Source organism: Nanorana parkeri, unplaced genomic scaffold (genome assembly GCF_000935625.1).
Source record: "Nanorana parkeri isolate BGI_ZX_2015 unplaced genomic scaffold, ASM93562v1 scaffold3988, whole genome shotgun sequence".
NCBI lineage: Eukaryota > Metazoa > Chordata > Amphibia > Anura > Dicroglossidae > Nanorana > Nanorana parkeri.
This window is the reverse complement of record NW_017310255.1, coordinates 12515-19946: the sequence shown is the minus strand read 5'-3', so window position 1 is coordinate 19946 and position 7432 is coordinate 12515. Positions and strand designations below refer to the sequence as shown.

Genomic DNA, 7432 nt, shown 5'->3' with positions numbered 1-7432 from the left:
CAGGGAAGCTCCCCCATAGGAACAGAGCCCGCCACGTGAAAGACCCCGCCATGAGACCGCCACGTGTCAGTGACAGACCCCTATAGGAACATAGACCGCCATGTGTCAGTGACAGACCCCTATAGGAACAGAGACCGCCATGTGACAGACCCCTATAGGAACAGAGACTGCCATGAGACCGCCATGTGTGAGCGCTGACACGTACAGCAGTGTTTTTCCCGGGAGGGAGCGGGGGAGGAGGGGAGAGACACGCCGGGAAAGCCGGTGACAAAAGCCGGAGCAGCTGCGTGTTTGCAAACAGGAGAGCGGAGCTGTGAGGAACGCTGAAAGCAGTAATTGTCTTTAATTAGCAGAGGAAGGGAAAGCTTTGACAAAAGACAAATCCTGCGTGCCAACAACCACCGCCGCCGCCGTCACCGCCAACCCCCCGCCGCCGCCACTCACATTCCAAGCTTCACAACCAGGAATCTCCCGCCAAACACCTTCCCAGTGACCATCTCCCAGGAGACCTGAGAATAAACATGGCCGCCATCACCTCCTACACCCCCCGCCCCCCCCATACACCATCACAGTGATCACCAGGTCCAGGACTGAAGGTGCAGGGGCAGAGAGTCAGCAGCCGTTGCCGGTTAACCATTTGCCGTGAAGTCTGTTTTGTGCAGAATTTACAAGCAGCGAGTGCCGACAGTGCGGAGCGATTTACGAGCCGTCCACATGTGCGCTGCACTCTTCACCACTGAAACATTTGGCTACAATGCGATGTCACTGTAACTCCTGAAGTGCCGCACCATCGGACAGGCCCATGTGACAGAGAATTAGGTGGTCGCTACCGGGGAGGAGCCTCTACAATGAGAAGGTAGCGAGACTTCTCGCCACCCCCTCTACACAAAAGCATAAGGACAAGATGGCCGACTTACCACCACCATCTCCACACAGGACAAAGAACAAGATGGCAGACTTCACCTCCGGTCAAGACCACCGAGATCTCCCCCAACACAACACAAGAGCATGAGGACAAGACCCCCGAGATCTCCCCCACCCCAACACAAGAGCATGAGGACAAGAAGACTGAGATCTCCCCCCCCCCAACCCAAGAGCATGAGGACAAGAAGACTGAGATCTCCCCCCCCCCAACCCAAGAGCATGAGGACAAGAAGACTGAGATCTCCCCCCCCCCAACCCAAGAGCATGAGGACAAGAAGACTGAGATCTCCCCCCCCCCAACCCAAGAGCATGAGGACAAGAAGACTGAGATCTCCCCCCCCCCAACCCAAGAGCATGAGGACAAGAAGACTGAGATCTCCCCCCCCCCAACCCAAGAGCATGAGGACAAGAAGACTGAGATCTCCCCCCCCCCAACCCAAGAGCATGAGGACAAGAAGACTGAGATCTCCCCCCCCCCAACCCAAGAGCATGAGGACAAGAAGACTGAGATCTCCCCCCCCCCAACCCAAGAGCATGAGGACAAGAAGACTGAGATCTCCCCCCCCCCAACCCAAGAGCATGAGGACAAGAAGACTGAGATCTCCCCCCCCCCAACCCAAGAGCATGAGGACAAGAAGACTGAGATCTCCCCCCCCCCAACCCAAGAGCATGAGGACAAGAAGACTGAGATCTCCCCCCCCCCAACCCAAGAGCATGAGGACAAGAAGACTGAGATCTCCCCCCCCCCAACCCAAGAGCATGAGGACAAGAAGACTGAGATCTCCCCCCCCCCAACCCAAGAGCATGAGGACAAGAAGACTGAGATCTCCCCCCCCCCAACCCAAGAGCATGAGGACAAGAAGACTGAGATCTCCCCCCCCCCAACCCAAGAGCATGAGGACAAGAAGACTGAGATCTCCCCCCCCCCAACCCAAGAGCATGAGGACAAGAAGACTGAGATCTCCCCCCCCCCAACCCAAGAGCATGAGGACAAGAAGACTGAGATCTCCCCCCCCCCAACCCAAGAGCATGAGGACAAGAAGACTGAGATCTCCCCCCCCCCAACCCAAGAGCATGAGGACAAGAAGACTGAGATCTCCCCCCCCCCAACCCAAGAGCATGAGGACAAGAAGACTGAGATCTCCCCCCCCCCAACCCAAGAGCATGAGGACAAGAAGACTGAGATCTCCCCCCCCCCAACCCAAGAGCATGAGGACAAGAAGACTGAGATCTCCCCCCCCCCAACCCAAGAGCATGAGGACAAGAAGACTGAGATCTCCCCCCCCCCAACCCAAGAGCATGAGGACAAGAAGACTGAGATCTCCCCCCCCCCAACACAAGAGCATGAGGCCAAGATCACCGAGATCACCCACACCCCAACACAAGAGCATGAGGACAACAGGATGGGCAGTTTGCCGACACTTGCGGGGGCCTCGTTCATAAACGTGTCGGAGAAAACTACTAATGCCGAGAACACAAGTTCTCCTCTAAAACGTTACCAAAAGCTAGAGGGATTATCTGGAATCCATTTCCAGATGAATTGCAAGTCCCAGCATCCCCAGACAGCCATCACCACTGAGGTGAAGGAGAGTGTTCCGTAGTCAATGAAGGCCCATCATTCTCAGCGAGTGCAGTGGAAGTGCAGGAGTTAAGCAGAGGAGCCATTATCTGGTAGAACGTCTTCAACATCTGATAATACTTTGGATGTTGCACCTTGGACTGCATCCCAAGAGCGGAGCCCAGGGCCAGGATCGTGTTTTGTGTGAGATGATATCAGGGAGTGATGGGAAGCAGTGGGGTTCCCAGGCGGCTTTCATTATTATACGGCATTAATACCTGGGCTGGAAGGACAACCGAGGTCTTCTAACCGCATCTTCATCATTCCGTCCTCTAATGTCTTCCAGACCCAATCCGACGCCACTTAGGGTCTACAAGATCACTTCCAGCAACCCATAAAGAGACCCTGGAAAGGATAAGAGCCAGGCCTGGAGAGCAATATAGTGAATGAGCCTCACTGAGGGGGCAGACGAAGCTCCGGAACCTCGGCCAAGACTCCCATCATTCCTGATAAATGGACCTCACATAGCATGCACCAGAGGTGAGGCTGAACACACGGATCTCAACTATTACCCCAATGTGAAAATGGCCCTCAGGCTGGGAGTTTAAGGGCCGCACCATCCACCCTGAACTGAAACAACAGAAGGAGTAATAGTCTGCAGGTTAAGCTGGCAGCCAGATAAAAGGTGAAATGGTGGTAGAAAGTGACGGCCATGTACATTACAGGAAGGAAATGTGCCGGACACTACAAGGCAGAGACACCTGCGAGTGCTCTCCAAATATCTCCAGCTTAGTCATGAATACGGGGTTCCACCTTTAACTCACCCGGACCACAAAGTTCCAGTGTTTTCTCTCGGCAATGAACTTCATCCAAAACTGGAAACTTAAGCTTAAGCTGGATCCTACATAGCAGGAGCTTGGCCCCAATTCTGGTCATCTGGGGGTCTCGCCAAGCCCAGGGAAAGGAAAGCTTCTTCAGAAGGTATTGTACTCGTCAGCGAGTCCGGCCTACGACATCCCTCACACCGGGCCTTTTGGGCTCTTTGGACCAGGTGAGGTGGAGGGGTAAAGCTGTAGTAGGGACGAGGAGGGATAATATGGTGAGAAGTATGCTGGACGGTCTTTGGGCACCACAAGCTGAACTTCAAGAAACCAGGAAAGAGGCCGCATAGGAAAAAGATCATTTTGCCAAAAATGTATAAGAAAAAAACCGGATAAAACTAGTTCCCTTCTGAAGTGCTCGTCTCCTGTAAGACAACAAGCAGGACGGCTCCGCATCTGCACGGGAGGAGGTGGCGGGCCTGCCCTGCTGACGGGAGGAGGTGGCGGTCCCGCCCTGCTGACGGGAGGAGGTGGCGGTCCCGCCCTGCTGACGGGAGGAGGGGGCGGTCCCGTAGGTGGCGGTCCCGCCCTGCTGACGGGAGGAGGTGGCGGTCCCGCCCTGCTGACGGGAGGAGGTGGCGGTCCCGCCCTGCTGACGGGAGGAGGTGGCGGTCCCGTCCTGCTGACGGGAGGAGGTGGTGATTTCAGAGGGCTGCTAGGGAATACAGTATCATGGCGGAGCATCTGGTGCTTTGTACACACATGTTGGGGACTCAGGACACAGTCCTGGGCTTCTATTTCACATGCCACCCATGATGCCTCTCCCGCCGTCTCCGCCCAGTCCCGTCACACCCAGCGGCGCAGGTCAGAGGAGACTGCAGGGGCTCAGAATGGACACATTCCAGGAGACATGGAGCTGGGATGAGCTGTGGAGAGGAGTCTGTTTCTTGTCCTCCTGTCTGAGGCCCTCATCGCTCTCCGAGGAGCCTTCACCAGATGACGACTTCTGTTTTATTCAATGCCACAGAAGCTTTTAGACTCTGGCCGTGATTCATCCCGTTCTTCTACCAGACGCCGCCTCAGTACTGTCCTCGGTGAGCGCGGTCACCCATAATGAGTGGTGCTGTAGAGGGACCGAGACACGTCAATAATGGAAGATTTGGCTCCTCAATGAGTCCCCAACCACACCCCGATCCCCTGCAATACGGCAGCGGCATCCAACCCAACCCAGGTTCCTGCATGTAGCAGACACTCCGCACCGAGGTCCACCTAGGAGGGTCCAATCACACCACATTGAATACAATTCTATTCTTACATTGTCCTATGAGAACAGCGCAGGGAGCAGGGGGAGTGTCCAATCTAGTGGGCTCCTCCACCTATAGCCAATGCTTGAGGGGTTCTGGAAAAGATCAGCAGGGTCATTGATGGACATAATCCAGAGCGACCAATCGCATTGAGGGGCATCAAAACTGGAGCAGATTTGCACGGCAACCAATCAGCTTCTCTCCCTCATTTTCAAATCTTACCTGAGCAAACTGAAGAGAGATGCTGATTGGTTGCCGGGGGCAACTGCTCCAGTTTTGATAAATTCCCCCCGGAATGGTGAATGCCATAAACAATGAAGGGCCGGTAAGCTGCTATGGTTATGAAGGGAGTTGGTAATGTTGCCGCAACCTCAGCAGCCAATTAGATTTCTGCATACAGCAATCAGAACCATGATCATCAAATTCCTGGTTGGCACCGGGTTCTCACACGGTCATAACTGCAGGACAGTACCGGACAAGAGTTCTTTAAGGAACCCGGCAGGTAGGTTGTTCCAAACATCTAAGAGAACTAAGCAGAGCCCCTCTACGGATTTGGGTCACCTCAGTTCCTCCTGTATCTTCATGTAATCCCAACAATGATGTTATCAGGGCTCTGTGGGACCATACCACCTCTTCCAGAGATCGGGGGTCAGTGGGGGCCATACCACCTCTTCCAGAGATCGGGGGTCAGTGGGGGCCATACCACCTCTTCCAGAGATCGGGGGTCAGTGGGGGCCATACCACCTCTTCCAGAGATCGGGGGTCAGTGGGGGCCATACCACCTCTTCCAGAGATCGGGGGTCAGTGGGGGCCATACCACCTCTTCCAGAGATCGGGGGTCAGTGGGGGCCATACCACCTCTTCCAGAGATCGGGGGTCAGTGGGGGCCATACCACCTCTTCCAGAGATCGGGGGTCAGTGGGGGCCATACCACCTCTTCCAGAGATCGGGGGTCAGTGGGGGCCATACCACCTCTTCCAGAGATCGGGGGTCAGTGGGGGCCATACCACCTCTTCCAGAGATCGGGGGTCAGTGGGGGCCATACCACCTCTTCCAGAGATCGGGGGTCAGTGGGGGCCATACCACCTCTTCCAGAGATCGGGGGTCAGTGGGGGCCATACCACCTCTTCCAGAGATCGGGGGTCAGTGGGGGCCATACCACCTCTTCCAGAGATCGGGGGTCAGTGGGGGCCATACCACCTCTTCCAGAGATCGGGGGTCAGTGGGGGCCATACCACCTCTTCCAGAGATCGGGGGTCAGTGGGGGCCATACCACCTCTTCCAGAGATCGGGGCTCTGTGGGGGCCATACCACCTCTTCCAGAGATCGGGGGTCAGTGGGGGCCATACCACCTCTTCCAGAGATCGGGGGTCAGTGGGGGCCATACCACCTCTTCCAGAGATCGGGGGTCAGTGGGGGCCATACCACCTCTTCCAGAGATCGGGGGTCAGTGGGGGCCATACCACCTCTTCCAGAGATCGGGGGTCAGTGGGGGCCATACCACCTCTTCCAGAGATCGGGGGTCAGTGGGGGCCATACCACCTCTTCCAGAGATCGGGGGTCAGTGGGGGCCATACCACCTCTTCCAGAGATCGGGGCTCTGTGGGGGCCATACCACCTCTTCCAGAGATCGGGGGTCAGTGGGGGCCTCTTCTAGACTCCTTGTTCTTTTAATGGATGAAGACATTCCTTTATGACTTTGGCTGTCATTGTCCTGCTGCACTGGCTTTCTTTTTTAGCATTGAGACTAGTTCTACACGCTCTGCACATAGATGGGGCCTGGTGGGTCAGCCTGGCTCTGCACATAGATGGGGCCTGGTGGGTCAGCCTGGTTCTGCACATAGATGGGGCCTGGTGGGTCAGCCTGGCTCTGCACATAGACGGGGCCTGGTGGGTCAGCCTGGCTCTGCACATAGTCGGGGCCTGGTGGGTCAGCCTGGCTCTGCACATAGTCGGGGCCTGGTGGGTCAGCCTGGCTCTGCACATAGTCGGGGCCTGGTGGGTCAGCCTGGCTCTGCACATAGATGGGGCCTGGTGGGTCAGCCTGGCTCTGCACATAGATGGGGCCTGGTGGGTCAGCCTGGTTCTGCACATAGATGGGGCCTGGTGGGTCAGCCTGGTTCTGCACATAGTTGGGGCCCGGTTGGTCAGCCTGGTTGAGGTCACCCATGTACACGGGGCAGCTGTACAGAATTCCCTCATTACATACTCGGGCTCGTCTTCCTGCTCCGCAGCACCACACAATACAAGTCTAAGGGTCAGCCGTCCTGCTGAAAACAATGCACCCCGAGTGGATAATACCTGATCTCAGCAGGGAGGCCTCAGTGATTGCCAGCCATGTGTGCTCCTCCCCCTAGTGGACTGGTCTCCATATCTCTAGGCCTGACCCAATAACGGAAATATGGAACAGCAAGCGTGTAAATAATCCGCACGGCGCCTGCAGAGCCTCCGCCATCATATACACACCATGGAGGTCAATGTCGCCCACACATACCAGAGCACGGCGCCTGCAGAGCCTCCGCCATCATATACACACCATGGAGGTCAATGTCGCCCACACATACCAGAGCACGGCGCCTGCAGAGCCTCCGCCATCATATACACACCATGGAGGTCAATGTCGCCCACACATACCAGAGCACGGCGCCTGCAGAGCCTCCGCCATCATATACACACCATGGAGGTCAAGCCATCCCACAAAGGAAGTGTCTCCATAGGGTGGGGGGACAGTGGGGGGCCATTGCGGTTTATGGGTGTAGGGGGACAGTAGGGGACACTGCAGCTCGTGGGGGGATGGGAGGCATTGCAGTTCATATGTGCAGGGG

The 7432-nt window shown here is 56.3% G+C and overlaps 1 protein-coding gene across 1 annotated transcript in view; it reads right to left on the bottom strand.

Moving 5' to 3' along the window:
• LOC108803651 (ephrin type-B receptor 2-like) overlaps positions 1-7432 on the bottom strand; it is a gene marked incomplete at both ends in the record, with an annotated part of 25973 nt that overhangs the window by 6094 nt on the left and 12447 nt on the right. The window lies entirely within an intron of this gene.